This window comes from Mirounga leonina, unplaced genomic scaffold (assembly GCF_011800145.1).
Source record: "Mirounga leonina isolate KUSES-001 unplaced genomic scaffold, KU_Mleo_1.0 Mir_115, whole genome shotgun sequence".
Lineage (NCBI taxonomy): Eukaryota > Metazoa > Chordata > Mammalia > Carnivora > Phocidae > Mirounga > Mirounga leonina.
The window spans coordinates 29,830,444-29,847,378 of NW_023270268.1; the positions used below are offsets into that span (position 1 = coordinate 29,830,444).

General features: G+C 44.9%; 1 long non-coding RNA gene across 1 annotated transcript in view; it reads right to left on the bottom strand.

Moving 5' to 3' along the window:
- Positions 1-16,935, bottom strand: part of LOC118003767 — a 64,379-nt gene that overhangs the window by 37,755 nt on the left and 9,689 nt on the right. The window lies entirely within an intron of this gene.

Genomic DNA, 16,935 nt, shown 5'->3' on the forward strand with positions numbered 1-16,935 from the left:
GGAATAGACAATATTCTCAGTAATAGTTGTTTTTTTTTTAAAGATTTTATTTATTTATTCATGAGAGACAGAGAGAGAGACAGAGGCAGAGGGAGAAGCAGGCTCCCCGCGGAGCAGGGAGCCCGATGTGGGACTCGATCCCAGGACCCTGGGATCATGACCCGAGCCGAAGGCAGACAATTAACCTACTGAGCCACCCAGGCATCCCATCAGTAATAGTTTTAATAAAAAAACAAGGACAGATCTACTTATAACTATTTCTTCTATGATCCCAGATATGAAGACAACAAAGCAAGATGTTGTTGTTTTTTTTTTAAGATTTTATTTATTCATTTGAGAGAAAGAATGAGATAGAGAGAGAGAGCATGAGAGGGGGGAGGGCCAGAGGGAGAAGCAGACTCCCTGCCGAGCAGGGAGCCCAATGCGGGACTCGATCCAGGGACTCCAGGATCATGACCTGAGCCGAAGGCAGTCGCTCAACCGACTGAGCCACCCAGGCGCCCAAGCAAGATGTTTTTTAAAGTCAGTGCCACAAAAGGAACTCCTAAAATTTCTGTCTGGATTCATGAATCCATTGTGCGACTTCCTTAGTGTTCTATTTTCCACTGCTCCTGCCTTTGTACATTTTCTCTGATTCTGCTTCTCTCTTGGGGTTGAAAGCATCATCTGTTATGAGCCATTGTCCAACAAGCCATGTTGACAGCCAGAACAGAATGAATAAGCTGTCATCAGAGGCAGGTCCTGGTGAAAGCAGGAAGCAGAAACCATTTTGCCTTTGACAGGCTCCTCTCCATGGCCATTAGGTCCCCCCACCCCCTGCCCCCATGGGTGCTCACTGCCCTCGCGGCTTACAACTGCCCACTATGTCCCACGCAGGCTCACCTCCTCAAATACTGCCACAGCTTTAAGATGACTTTCTCTTTTTATTTCCTACGGAAACCTCCCTTTCCTCAGGGCTGGGGACAGCATCAAAAGGAAATGATGCATATCATCCAGGTTCAGTCTGAGAAGCAACAATGAGCGCAGGGATAAGGGATTTGGAATTAGACCTTACACAGTGATGGGAGGAGCTGGGAAGTGCAGGTTGGAAAGGAGGAGTGAGATTAGACAGTCACCTGAGAAGTAGGTTTGCTGCCAAAGTGGGATGCAAAGGGGAAGCTGATAGAGAACTCTATAAGGAGCTGTTGCCTGGGTTGGCTGGGGGAGGCCCACAGCAAGCACTGCTGATGAGCCTGGGGCTGCTGTTGGTCCTCAAGGTCAGCACTGGGATAGATGAGCTGGTCTCGGAGTATGGGAGGGCCGGGACAAGCTGGAACCTGCTGGCACCTCTCCGTCTGTCACTTCATTTAACCATCATGACAGTCTAAAGTCATGGCTACGTCTTCTCTTCAGGCTCCCGAATTTTATGCAGGTTCCTCTTTTGGCTAACTCTAACCTGAAACCATACAGAAAAAAAGATTTGGAGGGGCGCCTGGGTGGCTCAGTCGGCTAAGTGTCTGCCTTCAGCTCGGGTCATGGTCCCAGGGTCTTGGGATCGAGCCCCGCATCGGGCTCCCTGGCCCGCTTCTCCCTCTCCCTTTGCCTGCCCCTCCCCCTGCTTGTGCTCTCTCTCTCTCTCTCTGTCGAATAAATAAAATCTTAAAAAAAAAAAAAGATTTGGAAACATTGTTCCCATTTAAGTCGCTTGCTGGGTACATTTCTTAACATGTCTTCCCTTAACCACTCAGTTGCATAGATGAAGATGCACCCATTTCCCCTGTGGCCTCAAAACCCCCAACCGCACCACCATGTAGCCCCTGGAAGGTGCATAGTCCAGACTGAGGAACAGGGCTTTCTCTGGATGCTCAGCGCATCAGCCACTCCCCTGCTACAAATGATCAAAGGCTCCCAGCTGCCCTCAGGACCAAGTCCGAGCTCCCTCACCCAGCATTCCAGGCCTCCCTGGTCTGGGCTCACTCCCCTTCTCCTGCCTTGTTTCCTGTCATTCATCATCCACTCCTGCCTGCGGAAGTCTCCTTTCCAGCACACTCTTGTGGGTCCCTGACTCCCCTGTGCGCTCGCTGTTTCCTCGTAGTTCCACCTGATGTTCTTTTCCCTGCTCTACTTCTCTGCCCAACTTACATGCCTGTCACATCCCTGAAGTACCCCCACCACTTCATCTTTGTTGGTTTGTACCATTAGCACCACCTTTCCACTTCGTATTATGTGTTGGTGTTTTGTCTGGCTTCCCAGGTAGCCTGTGAGCTCCGCATGGCACACCGTCAGAAGCCTACCCCAGCCTTTCTCCTCTTCCGACTTGCCGATATAAGACCAGCTGTAGCTGGAGGAGTCACTATTAGACTAAACCAGTCATGGAGACCCCATTGTCCTTTGCCAGTGAGTGATCTGACGTTGGGCCCATGACGCAGTTCTGGTCAGTATAGGATGTATAGAAAAGACACCAGAGAGCTTACTATTCCTCTCTCTCTCTACACCATGTGAGGACACAGGGAGAAGGCAGCCATCTGCCAGCCAGGGAGAGCTCTAACCAGACGCTGAGCCCTGCAAACCTTGATCTTGGACTTCCAGTCTCCAAAACGGTGAGAAAATAAATTTCAGTTGTTTAAGCCACCGCATCTGTACTAATTTGTTATAGCAACTCAAACTGATAATTGATATATACTCAAATAGCTAAGACTTACTGAATGCTTATCATATGTGAGACATTATTCGAAGTATTTTTATTTTTTTTAAGATTTTTATTATTTAGAGAGAGCACGTGCGCATGTAGGGGGAGGGGCAGAGGGAGAAGGAGAGAGAATCTCAAGCAGACTCCGCGCTGAGCACACAGCCCAGTGCGGGGCTCAGTCCCATGACTCTGAGATCATGACCTGAGCCAAAATCAAGAGTTGGACACTTAATGACTGAGCCACTCAGGTGCCCTGTTCTAAGTATTTTTAAAGCACCAATTCATTTAATATTCCCAACTTTCTAGGGAAGTAGGTACAAGTACGATCATATCCATCATACAGATAAGGAATCTAAGACCCAGAAAGACTAAGAAACTCACCCCAAATCACAAAGGTGAAAAATGGCAGAGGTGGGATTTGAACCGAGCTTGCCTGACTGCTGAGCTCACACTTAGCCACTATGTTCTACTGCTTCTCAACAGCTGCCCTGGCTAGCTGATTCACCTGAAAATTCTCAAAGGCCAGCACAGCGCCCCACACGTGTTAAAGCATTTGTTAGAGGTGCCAGGCGTCTGCCGTGCTTTGTCAACAGTCATCTAGCTTCACCCTCACGACAAGCTTATCCGCAGGGTGGCCGACTGGCCTGCTTCCCCTGGGCTGAGGGGGCTCCTGAAAGGCAGGACTGTCAGTTTCAAACTGGGGCAAGTTGGTCACCCCCACCCCCAGGTCAGTTCACAATTGCATTATGACTTTCATGCCCTGGGCACTTTTTCTTTGAAGGGCCCCTCCCACTGTCGTAGATTTCCGTAGGGCCCTCAAGATTCATTTTTCTTAATGGTATGAGAAAAAAATTAAAAACTTTTCTTCAACCCTGAAGGTTCATTTTTTTCTTCTTCCGATTTTAAAAGAAATCAAAGCATCTTAGTGGGGGTTCTAAAAATATGATGTGCCCTCGTTACTGTGCCCACATGCCTCCTGGTCCTGCTGGACGCACTGGCTCGAGGTCATAATCTGTCATGATCCCCATTTCACTGAGATTTTAAGTAATTGCCAAATAATCAAACATCTAGAAAATAATGGAACCAGGACTTGAATTCATGCTGTCTCACTCCAGAGCCTGTCTTCTTTTTTTTTTAAAGATTTTATTTATTTATTCATGAGAGACAGAGAGAGAGACAGAGGCAGAGGGAGAAGCAGGCTCCCCGCGGAGCAGGGAGCCTGATGCGGGACTCGATCCCAGGACACTGGGGTCATGAGCTGAGCCGAAGGCAGATGCTTAACCGACTGAGCCACCCAGGCGCCCCCAGAGCCTGTACTCATAACTGCTGTGGCAGTGTTTTCAAACATTTTTGATGGGGACCCACAATAAGAAATAAATTTTGTAACACAATGCCAGACACACACACACACACACACACAGAGACATGTACAAATATAGCTGAATCAAAAGTTTCGTGTAACAAATTTACACTTACTATACATCATTCACATTGATATTTTCTTTTCTACTTTTTTTGGTTTTATTTCATTTTTTAAAATGCCAGTTGCAGCCCAACAGAATTCATGAACCCTGTCAATATGTTGGGACCTACAACCAGAGAAACCTTGCACCCCGCTCTAATACCATTTAATAATTTTTTTTTTTAATGAATGTCCTGGGCATAGGGACAGGATAGGAACATCACTTTTTTTTTTTTTTTAAGATTTTATTTATTTATTCATAAGAGACAGAGAGAGAGAGAGGCAGAGGGAGAAGCAGGCTCCCCGCTGAGCAGGGAGCCCGATGCGGGGCTCGATCCCAGGACCCTGGGATCATGACCTGAGCTGAAGGCAGACGCTTAACCATCTGAGCCACCCAGGCGCCCAGGGACATCACTTAATACAAATATTTTGAACCCAAAAACTATCAGTTTGTGGGGCACCTGACTGGCTCAGTCAGTACAGCATGCAACTCTTGATCTTGGGGTCATGAGTTCAAGTCCCAACTTCAGAGTAGAATTTACTTTAAAAAAAAAAAATGCAAAGCCTCCTTCCAAATATCTGTACTCTGTACCATCCCCACAGTGCCTACACCGGAAAAGGAATAAATTTTTTTTTATTATGTTATGTTAATCACCATACAATACATCATTAGTTTTTGATGGAGTGCTCCATGATTCATTGTTTGTGCATAACACCCAGTGCTCCATGCAGAACGGGCCCTCTTTAATACCCATCACCAGGCCAACCCATCCTCCCACCCCCCTCCCCTCTGGAACCCTCAGTTTGTTTCTCAGAGTCCATCATCTCTCATGGTTCGTCTCCCCCTCTGATTCCCCCCCCCCTCATCCTTCCCCTCCTGCTATCTTCTTCTTCTTCTTTTTTTTTTTTTTTACCATATAATGTATTATTTGTTTCAGAGGTACAGGTCTGTGATTCAATAGTCTTACACAATTCACAGCGCTCACCATAGCACATACCCTTCCCAAAGCCCATCACCCAGCCACCCCATCCCTCCCATCCCCCACCACTCCAGCAACCCTCCGTTTGTTTCCTGAGATTAAGAATTCCTCATATCAGTGAGGTCATAGGATACATGTCTTTCTCTGATTGACTTATTTCACTTAGCATAATACCCTCCAGTTCCATCCACGTCATTGCAAATGGCAAGATTTCATTCCTTTTGATGGCTGCATAATATTCCATTGTATATATATACCACATCTTCTTTATCCATTCATCTGTCGATGGACATCTTGGCTCTGTCCACAGTTTGGCTATTGTGGACATTGCTGCTATAAACATCGGGGTGCACGTACCCCTTTGGATCCCTACATTTGTATCTTTGGGGTAAATACCCAGTAGTGCAATTGCTGGACCGTATGGTAGCTCTATTTTCAACTTTTTGAGGAAGCTCCATACTGTTTTCCAGAGTGGCTGCACCAACTTGCAGGAAAGGGAATAAATTTTTAAGGACAAAAAAAAAACTATCAGTTTTATCTGTCTCTTTAACAACCGAACTAACATGAAAAGGAAATGTGTCAGTTTAGAAAGAAGATGTCAGTGGGTGATTAAATATACTAAACTATCTGCTTTCTAGAAAGAATGGAATGTGCTAAGAGCTTTGATTTTATACTGTTTTGACTCGAATAAGTCTTCACATTCCATCCTTCTTCAGCAGTTTGTAAGGCTGAAAGGGCAGGAAACCCTGCTTCAGAAAATTCATGAACCCAGGGGCTAACGTGAGACCGCTCACTCTCTTAGGTCTGTGTATGCCTGTTTCCTCCTTGATTAACCAAACATGAGCCTTTCACGGTGTTTCCTTCCCTGTGTACTAGAGGGAAATGTGAATTTCAAGCTGGCTAGGTAGATAAATAATTGTTACTAAACTAGATCTAAAAGGCAGATCAGGCAATGTAAATATACCATTGGGTTGATTTAAAATCCCTCTGACGCCTGTAGGATCTCTGAACCCCAAACAAAAATGCTAGATATTCTAAAGCAACGCTGAGGAGCTGCCCCCCCCCCCCCGCATCTTTCTACGTTTGGGGACTGGGACCCTCTGATAACCAGCTGTATGCTCAAGGTCTAGACTTAACACTGGCACCAAAGAGCAATTGGTCAATAATGGATGAATAAAGCCCTGCATGAAGGAAGGAAGGAATGTTGGCATGATCTCAAATTAAGGAAATTCAGACCAAGAAGCCATAAAACCCAAGCTCTCAAAGGGTGGCTTAGAAAAGGAGGGGACACAAGAAGAGGAAGAGGAAAGAACATTGAAGACCCAGAGACAGAGCATGGCATAGAGGGGAGGGCTCAGAACTGGCAGGTAGGGGGCATAGGTTCTGGCCGTCTTGGTGTCTAGTTTGCTGTATGATTTTGGCCACAGCCTTCCCTTTTCTGAGCCTCGGATTCCTCAACTATAAACTGAGTCCTCTCTGCTCAATGACGTTAAAAGTTCCTTTCGGCTCCCAAATTTCACAATTCCCAGATCTGAACAACTGAAGGTCCTGACTCGGTCAGGCTATGCACGCAACAGTTATAGGTGGAAGGCAGAGAGGAGGGAATTTCCTCTTGGAATTTTAACATTAGAGAAGGGTCCTCATGCCCAAAGATCTGGGGACCTACATCTTCACTGGATGGCACTGCTTTCCTGGGGTTAGGGTTAGTAATCCCAGTTCCTGCACTAATTTGCCAGATATCCTAAGGAGAAGCCCCAGTGGGCACTGCATTCTTATGTTCCTAATTATAAGGACAACTGTATCAGGCATTGTGATAATTTTTTTTAATGTGCATGATCTCATTTTGTCCTCACAGCATCCTGTGAAGTAAGGACTATACTTTATTATGCTGCAGATGGATAGAGAAGGCTCAAGGAGATTAAGTGGCCCACCCTAAATCATTCAGGTGGGATGTAGTAGAGGTTGGATTTAAACCCAGCTGTATCTGCCTCCAGCATTCATGTTCTTTCTAGGGCACCACGCTGTACAAGTCTCCTGATTTGCAAGAAATAAGCCCCCTCCCACCCCACCCATTTTGGCATATCAGGAGGATTAAGAGACATCCCACTGGACACTTTTTATTTCTTTATAATTTATAGTATACTTACTTTTTTATTTTATTTATTTTTTAAGATTTTATTTATTTATTTGAGAGAGAGAGAATGAGAGAGAGCACATGAGAGGGGGGAGGGTCAGCGGGAGAAGCAGACTCCCTGCCGAGCAGGGAGCCCGATGCGGGACTCGATCCAGGGACTCCAGGATCATGACCTGAGCCGAAGGCAGTCGCTTAACCAACTGAGCCACCCAGGCACCGAGTATACTTACTTTTTTAAAAAAAAGATTTTATTTATTTATTTGACAGAGAGAGAGCACACAAGCAGGGGGAGAAGCAGGCTCCCCAATGAGTAGGGAGCCCATCAAAGGACTTGATCTCAGGCCCCTGGGATTATGATCTGAGCCAAAGGCAGATGCTCAACTGCCTGAGCCACCCAGGTGCCTTGTAGCACAATTCTTTAGGATTTATTTATTTGAGAGAGAAAGAGAGCGATGGGGGGGAGGGGCGGGGAGAAGGAGAGAGAGAATCTCAAGCAGATTCCGCACTGAGCACAGAGCCTGATGTGAGGCTCCATCTCACAACCCTGAGATCATAACCTGAGCCGAAACCAAGAGTTGGCTGCTTAAAGACTGAGCCACCCAGGCGCCCCAATAGCACATTTACTTCTCAAAAGGGCTCGAAGACAGCTCAAAATATTAAAACACATACTGTAGGACAGTTTTTAAAAATTAAAGAATGTAGAAATACGCACACAAATGGATGCAGGTTTAAAAAAATGATAGAAGCTGAGTAAGGTCTATAGTCTACTTCACAGGAATGTACCCAAGTCAATTTCCAGCATCGTTGTTGTGTTACAGCTATAGAAGGTATCTCCTTTGGGGGAAACATTCACAAGACTTTGTATTATCTCTGCAACTTCCTGTGAGTCTCTACTATTTCAAATGACAAGTGTTAAAATTATGTAGACAAATAATAAAAAGATTAAGAAATCAGAAATAATCTAGATAAGAAGTACTTTAGATGAGAAAGAGCCTGGGATGGCTTGTCGGGAGCCGCTAGCCCTCCACCCCAAATCTTTCTTCTTCTCCCTGGGCACTCAGCCAGACAGATTTCCCAGGCTCCTTTGGAGTTAACGGTGGTCATGTGACTGCATTTAGCCAATAGAATGAGAGGAACGATCGGGACTCTTGCACCTGCTCTATAAAAACCTCCCAAATGTTTTCTTCCCTGCTCTTTCCCTGTGTTAACTTTTTTTTTTTTCAAAGATTTCATTCATTTATTTGAGAGAGAGAATGAGAGAGAGCAAGCACATGAGAGGGGGGAGGGTCAGAGGGAGAAGCAGACTCCCCGCCGAGCAGGGAGCCCGATGCGGGACTCGATCCCGGGACTCCAGGATCATGACCTGAGCCGAAGGCAGTCGCTCAACCCACTGAGCCACCCAGGCACCCTACAAGTGATCCTTTCTTAAAGGTTGGTTGCAGTATGACATCTAAAACTGTATCAATGAACTTTTCATATTCTGTTAAATGAAAATGTGCTGGTTTATTTTGTACTTTGAATGGATCTTTTACCCACGTGTGATTTTATAACATCATCCATTGGTCATTTGGAAAACAGTAATCCACCGAGCCATGCAGATCTTCCAGATGTTGACACATTTTATTTTTATTTTTATTATTTATTTTTATTTTTTTTTTAGATTTTTTTTTTTATTTATTCATTTGAGAGAGAGACAGACAGAGACAGAGAGAGCACAAGCAGGGGGGAGGGAGAGGGAGAAGCAGACTCCCTGCTGAGCTGGGAGCCGGACGTGGGGCTCAATCCCGGGACCTGGGAATCATGACCTGAGCTGAAGGCAGACGCTTAACGACTGAGCCACCCAGGCGCCCCTGTTGACACATTTTAATTCACAACATTTTAAAAATCACATGGGTTAGTATCACCACCAATATATATATTTTTTAAAGTCTCTTAAGTATTGGGAAGGTGTAAAGTACAAAATGGCAGGTATTCATTTTCCAAAATTCTAATTTTCACTTAAAAGCCTGAGTGTTATCACTGGCAACAAACACCAGCATTTGTTTTCCTTAAAGTAACAGGCTTGCTTCCTTCAAGAAGATGTTTGTCCAGTCCCCGAGGCTAAATTATGAGCTTTTCAGTCAATCCTTCTAGTAAAACTGAAGTTCCATGGAAAAAGCCTCTAGTTCATTCAGCTCACAACTCGGTTGGGTCAGGGCTTTCCACTGAGACGACAGGAGCGCACCTCGGCGTGCAAGAGCAGTGCTTTCTGAACACTTCCGTTCAGCCACACAGAATGGTGAAAGGATGGGTAGTCAGGGGTCACAGGTGGATAACATTAAGAACTTGCACTGCTCATCAAAGACCCGCTTCAGGGAAGCTGGCGTTTCTTTTCACGCAAGTGCACGAGGAAAAGAATCTAATGCCCACCAGAACCACGGGACAGTTGGTGCCATTGTCTGGATTCATCCCGAGGCACCACCATAGCTCTTGCGCCATTAATGCAAATATAAACACAGAGGAAAGGGCGAAGGAAGTCTTAATATTATTACTAAAAGAGTTTCAGGGGTGCCTGGGTGGCTCAGTTGGTTGAGCGACTGCCTTGGGCTCAGGTCATGATCCCGGAGTCCCGGGATCGAGTCCTGCATCGGGCTCCCTGCTCGGCGGGGAGTCTGCTTCTCCCTCTGACCCTCCCCGCCCCATGCTCATCTCATTTTCTCTCTCAAATAAATAAATAAAATCTTTAAAAAAAACAAAAAAAAAAGAGTTTTGGGGTGTCTGGGTGGCTCAGTCGGTTAAGTGTCTGCCTTCAGCTCAGGTCATGATCTCAGGGTCCTGGGATCAAGCCCCACATGGAGCTCCCTGCTCAGCATGGAGTCTGCTTCGCCCTCTGCCCCTCCCCCACCCCGCTCGTGCTCTCTCTCTCTCTCAAATAAACAAAATCTTTTTTAAAAATTAAATTAAAAAAAAAAAAAAAAGGTTTTCAACCTCATGGATTCCCTTAAATAGTTGGGAAAGCACTTCATCCCCCCAGAGTTCCTCACACCATTCTCCGAGAGTCGCCCAGGAAAGAATGCGCACCCTTAAACTGACTCATTTTTTTTCCTCTTCCTCATTTGTTGTCTCAGCTTGGCCATTGGCAGGCCCTAAAAAACATGCATTCAGGGCTAACACATTTGGCTTCCTTTGATACCTTCAGAAGACTGAAAATAGAAGCTAGATTATAACCATTATCTTTCCCCTTCTCTGATGACCTGGTCTTTAAAATGACATTTTGGTATATTTTAGTCCTATTTTATGAAGTTTTCTCTCTTTTTTTTTCTTTCTCTTTCTGTCTGCCTGCCTGCCTGCCTGTCATTTTTACATGTCCTGGTATTCTTAATAATGGTGCTGTCCCCAAATCATCAGGATTTCTGAATTTCATAACAGAAATTCCAGCAGTCCCAAAGGCTTCTGGGAAATTCTTGACCTGAAAGAGAAAGGAATGTCCCTTCTCTGGGAAAGCTGCCTGATTATGTCTATCCGATTAAAATGGCCACGTGCAGCAAGGTCACAAGATCAAGGGAGCCCTACAGATGGGAATTCCAGACCCTTCCCATTCCTCTATGCTATAGTCCCCCCCGCCTGAAGAGATTTCATTTTTTCTTTTTTCTGCTCTTTTCCTATTTCCATCTTTCTAACTCCTTCCTGGAGCCCAGACTGACCCCCTGAATTTGACTCTTTCCCTCTCCTTCTTGGTTAAACTGACTATGAAAATCTCATAAGATTCTATTACTTAATCCTCTGGTATTTGTTATCTAAGCTTTACTATATACTTCTTTGTGTTTAATTATTCTTGTTGGTTTGGGAATTTGACTTGAACTGGTGGTATTTGCTACTCTTCGTCTCATATGCTGCCAGTTTTCTTGAAGGATTTTTAAATTAAAAGCCATAATCGACTCCCCACCTTTGCACCTTGTGGAAGATGCTTTCTGTGATGTCACTGTGGCTCAGTTCACCCCTTCCTGAGACCCCCTCACCCACCTTCTAGAATGGGACCTGGCAGCCATTTTTGTTCTCAGTGGCCCTGCCCATCCCAGACCATAGCTGATTGGACCAAGGGTGGACACCTGACTCAAGCAGGTCAATCAGAAGTTTTTCTCCCAAGAATGTGCTGTTGGGCCTCAAATACATGAGTCAGATTTTGCTGGTTGCTTGACTCAAAGATGGGTCCGCTCAGGAGCTATGGGTGGGCAGAAAAGTCAAGAAGGCTGGTCTACTGAGGGGGAGCAGGAAGCAGATATGCAGAGAGGAGGAGAGAGAGAGACCTCGCAGCTTTGGCAGGTCAGATGAAATCTCTACTTTGGTTTCCAAAGTCTGTCCAGCTCCTGGTCCCAGGCCTTGGGAGCCCCTGTTTCCTGTGGGTTCCAGGAAAGTCCCTGTGGGCTTCAGAAAACTACCCCTTTTTGCCTAATCTAGCTCCATTTTGACCAAGACCCACATGTTCCCTCCTATCCATCAGGTATCCTTCAAGACTAAGCACAAATATCCCCTGCCCTGAGAGCCTTCCCTCTGCTTTCAGCAGAGTGACCATGTCTTGCCCAGGATTTCTGTACTGCCACAGTCCCCTGCATGACCACAGTCCCCTGTGCTTCCACAGTTCCCTGCACGACCACAGTCCCCTGCACGACCACAGGCCCCTGCATGACCACAGTCCCCTGCATGACCACAGTCCCTGTGCTTCCACAGTCCCCTGCATGACCACAGTCCCCTGCACGACCACAGTCCCCTGCACGACCACAGTCCCCTGCACTACAACAGTACTACTCCCCTACTCCATTCCCATTACTGCCATTGGCCCGAGAGCTTATCCCTCACTCATCTATTAGACTTGAGCCCTTAGATAACAGTGACAATAACCTATTTAAGCCCCTTCTCTTATGCAACAGCACCTGGTACCTAGTAAGCACTAAATAGATTTTTGAATGAATAAGTCAGTGAGAAAGTAAATTCATGAGTGTGGAAATCTATTATTCAATGATGCTCATTCAACATTTCAAGTTGAAATATTTTAGCTGCTTGTGAGAATTAGAAGGCGAACACCATGGGAGCAGGTACTTCTTGTCCTGTGACCAGTGTGGCCCCAGCACAAGGCACAGGACCCAGCATAGCGGACACCCAATGTTTGTTGATGGAATGAATCTGTTAGGAGGTATGTGAGGAAGGAAAATTAGGGGGTGTGTTTGAGCCGCAAAAAATCTCAGTCTTAACTTTCTACTGTAAGTCCTCGCCCACGGATCGCAAGTTTCTAAATTCTATCCATAATTCTTACCCTATTCTTTGCATTCCTTTTTTAAAGAAAACCTACAGAAGGAAAGGAAGTGCTCATTCAGAAGGAGTTATAGAGCCCTGGTTAGCCTCACCCCCACCCGCATTGCTGCATTCCTGAGCAGGGCAGATGGGCCCCCAAAGTTCTGCCGGCTGCCCTTCTTCGGTCAGCTCAGGAAAGACTTCACTGCTCTGATGCTTGTAGCAACATGGCATACGTATTAGTTTGCAAGGGCTGCCTAACGAAATTCCACCCACCGGGAGGCTTAAACAACACAAATGCATGTCCTCACAGGTCTGGAACCTAGATGTCAAGAGATCAAATCGTCAGCAGATTTGGTTTCTTCTGAGGCCGCAGGTGGCTGCCTTCCCACTGTGTCCTCACGTGGTCTTCCCTCTGTGCACACACATCCCTGCTGTCTCTCCGTGGGTGCCAGTGACCCCTTCTTATAAGGACACCAGTCGGATTGCATAGGGACCCACCCTAACAGCCTCCATTGAACTTAATCACCTCTCTAAAGGCCCTCTCCAAATACAGTCACATTCTGAGGTGCTGGCAGCGAGAGCTTCTACATCGAATTTTGAGAGAACAGAGTTCAGCCCATACAGTATATATTAGCCAAACATACTAGAACCCACTGAAATATCTAATGATAAGATAATGATTAAACTCATTCAAGAAATATATCCTGAATGCCCCCAGGGCTGGGTACTACGCTGGGTGCTCAGTTCCTGTCCACAGTCCAGTGGGGGCAAGCGGCTAATGGACAAATCATGAGGGAGGCCACCTAGCATGGCGCCTACCCACACAGATTCGGGATGCAGACTTCCTTGCTCTGCCCCCCGCCCCCGCACCTCACCCCGCCCCACCCCCGCTTACTAGCTGGATGACTGTGGGCAAACTGTTTAACCTCTCTGTACCTCAGTTTCCTCATCGGTGTAATGAGGTTAATAACAGCATTTACCTCATAGGTCTGTTTTGAGAATTAAATATTTATAAGACACTTAGAATAGTTGCTGGCACATAACACTAGATGAGTGGTAAATAAATGAATTTGTGAGCATCCATGTGAGTCATTTAAAATGAAGTGTGTGGGAGATTGCAATACGGGCCCCAATTTTTCCTCCCTCCTTGTATCCGTGCCCTTTGCCATGTAACTGCAATTCCTCCACAAACAGTGGAGTTGATTTCTTTGTCCCTTTACTTCAGGCTTGCCCACGTGAGTTGCTCTGTCCAATGTGAAATCAATAGAGATTTGAAGTGTGCCTGTTGGGTGTGTCCCCTTGTGTTTCTCTTATCATCATGAGAACATGCTGGAACTAGACTGCTGATCCTAGGGGCAAGATGGAGGCATATGGACCAGAGTCCACTGACCCACAAACCCCTAAGTGAGAACTAATTTACCACACGTGTGTACTAAGACTTTGAGGTTGCTTGTTATACAGCAAGAGTTGATTAACAGAAAGTTGACTGAGACTATGTAATGGCATGAGGAAACGTTCCCACTCAATTAAGTGGTGGCAAAGGCAGATAAGAAAACAATGTGTACCGTAAGATCCTAATTTTATTTTAAATAAATACGTGCATGTGTTTGTGTGAGAGTGTGTGTGTGTATTCCTAAAAAAATAGACCAAAATGTTAATCCATGGTAATCACTGATTGGTGGTGATTTTTATTTTGTATGTGTTTCTCTCTATGCTTCAAATAATTGCGCTTGGATTGTGAAATGTTATTTGAGAAGATATATAGATGAATAAAAAGATGAATTACCGGTAGCTGGGTAGACAAGCAATCCCTCCGTGGTGCCTATTTTCTCATCCCAGATTTCAGTCCAGATTCTTTTGTGGTGACCAAACGCACACTACTATGGAGTTGGAGGCCACACAGAATGTCTGTGATTGTAGGAGTTTGGAAAATGATTTGTAAGATAGCCTTTCAAGGTGAGACAGCTTGTTAAGATTCTCTGGGGCTCTCTGAATGGTTCCCGCAGGGCTTGGAACATTGTGTTTAATGCATTTTGGACACATGCCAGGTCAGTGCTGAAATTAGAGGTTAACATTTAGTTTAAGAGCAAAACAAGAGGAGGGCCTGAGGAACAAGCTTGAAATACCTGATTTGCATGCAATAATTACTTCGCTTTAGGCCACATTGTCCCACACCATTGCATTGGCCTCCCCAGGTGACCAGCTCTGGTAGATGGAACTTGAGCGGATGGGGCATGGCCTCTCCAGCCAGAGCAGAATAAAATGGGCAGGTCCACAGCCTTTGCCCCATCTTGCTCTGGAGTCAGAATCTACACTGGCACCACAAGGGGCTCCCAGGCCTGGGTAGGAGACACTCTTGCTATTTGCTTTCTTTTTTTTCATCAACTTTGTTGATTATAATTTAGAGACAATAAACCCATCCATTTTAAATGTACAGTTCAATTAGTTTTGGCAAACGTGCACACACTCGTAACCACCACCACCATCAAGATAGAGACATTTTCCATCACCCTGAAAGGTTCCTGCAGGTCCCCTTGCAATCAGTCCCAACCCTCATTCCCAGCCTCAGGCAACCACTGATGTGCTTTCTGACAAAATATTAGATTTGCCTTATCTAGAATGTGATAGAAATGAAATCATATGGTATGTACCCTGCTGTGTCTGGCTTCTTTTGCTTATAATGTTTTTGAGGTTCATCCAAGTGGTTGTGTGTATCAATAATTTGTTCCTTTTTATTGCTTAATAGTATTCCATCGTATGGATGAACCACAATTTCTGTGTTCATTCACCTTTTTTTTTTTTTAATGTAAGCTTTACCCCCAACTTGGGGCTCTAACTCACAACCCCAAGATCAAGAGTTGCTTGCTCCAACTGAGCCAGGCAGACACCCCTATTCATTCACTTTTTGATGGACATTTGGGTAGTTTCTAGTTTAGGCCTATAATGAAAAGGCATTTTTTCCTTTGACTTTCAACTGTACTTATTTGATGGCTATTATGGGACTCACTAGCTACTGACTGAATAATTTTCCCTGAAAACTAAGGAAAAAGTTGATGATCAAACAAGTTGACAGTTTATTCATTCATTTAACCACTCATTCAATTAGCCACTTACCCAATAAATATTCACTCACCACCTACTATTACTACCAGTAATAATTTAATAATATTATTTAGTGAGTGCTCCGTGAATGTTAAGGTCACCGTGCTTAGAATGTACCTGGGATTATATTGTTCGTTTCTCACAGCAGTCATGCTGTTAACTGGTCTCAGCTTTAGGTACTTTCTTCAACCTAAAGTGCTAGGCAAATAAAATTGCATTTTTTAAAACAAAAGCATTTTCTATACAACTGAGGTTTTTGATTTACTTATTGGCCTTCCCTCCTCTCTTTTATTCCACTTTCTGTGAACTGATGAGGCTTTATGACATCTCTTCTTTAATCAAGACCAAATGGTCTATGACACTGCTCTGGCTTTTATGTTTTTTTGGGTTGAAGTGATGTCTGGCTGGCACTGAGAGGAAGACATTACACTCCCAACATCCCTGCTATTCAAGCTAGATTGGTATTCACTCCCAGCACACACTGAACACTTCACCTTCCAGACCCACAATTGAGCCAAGGTGCTATATAAGTCAAATACATAAGTAAAGCCAAGGGCACTTCTGTCCTTATTTGGCACATGGAAATATAGTTAACTTTCTCTGGGTTCCTACTGAATGCTAACACTCACCAGGAACTTTGGAAAGAGAAAGAAAAAAAAAACAACAACAATGATGAGACAGAGAAAAACTGTCTTGACTCTTGAAGAGTTTAATTATTATGAAAGCCAAGAATAAGCTGGAAAAATAGTTATCAAGAAAGCATAAAGAAGGGGAGAGGGGCGCCTGGGTGACTCAGTCAGTTAAGCGACCAACTCTTGATTTTGGCTCAGGTCATGATCTCAGGGTGGTGAGATGGAGCCCCACACTGGGCTCTGTGCTCAGTGGAGAGTCTGCTTGAAATTCTCTCTCTCCCTCTCCCTCTGTCCCTCCCCTCCACACTCACACACTCTTTCTCCCTCTACAATAAATAAATAAATCTTAAAAAAAAAAAAAGGGGGAGAAAACTAGCATTTCCTGAGATTCTACCATCTGCTAGAATGTGCTAGTCTAATGGTTCTCAAAGTTGGCCAGTTATCAGAAGCCCCTGGAAGGCTTGTTAAAACATAGACTACTAAGAAAAAGAAAGAAAGAGAGAGAGAGAGAAAGAAAAGAAAGAAAGAAAGAAAGAAAGAAAGAGAGAGAGAAAGAAAGAAAGAAAGGAGAAAGAAAGAAAGAAAGAAAGAAAGGAAGAAAGAAAGGAAGGAAGGAAGGAAGGAAAGAAAGAAAGAAAGAAAGAAAGAAAGAAAGAAAGAAAGAAAGAAAGAAAGAAAGAAAGAAA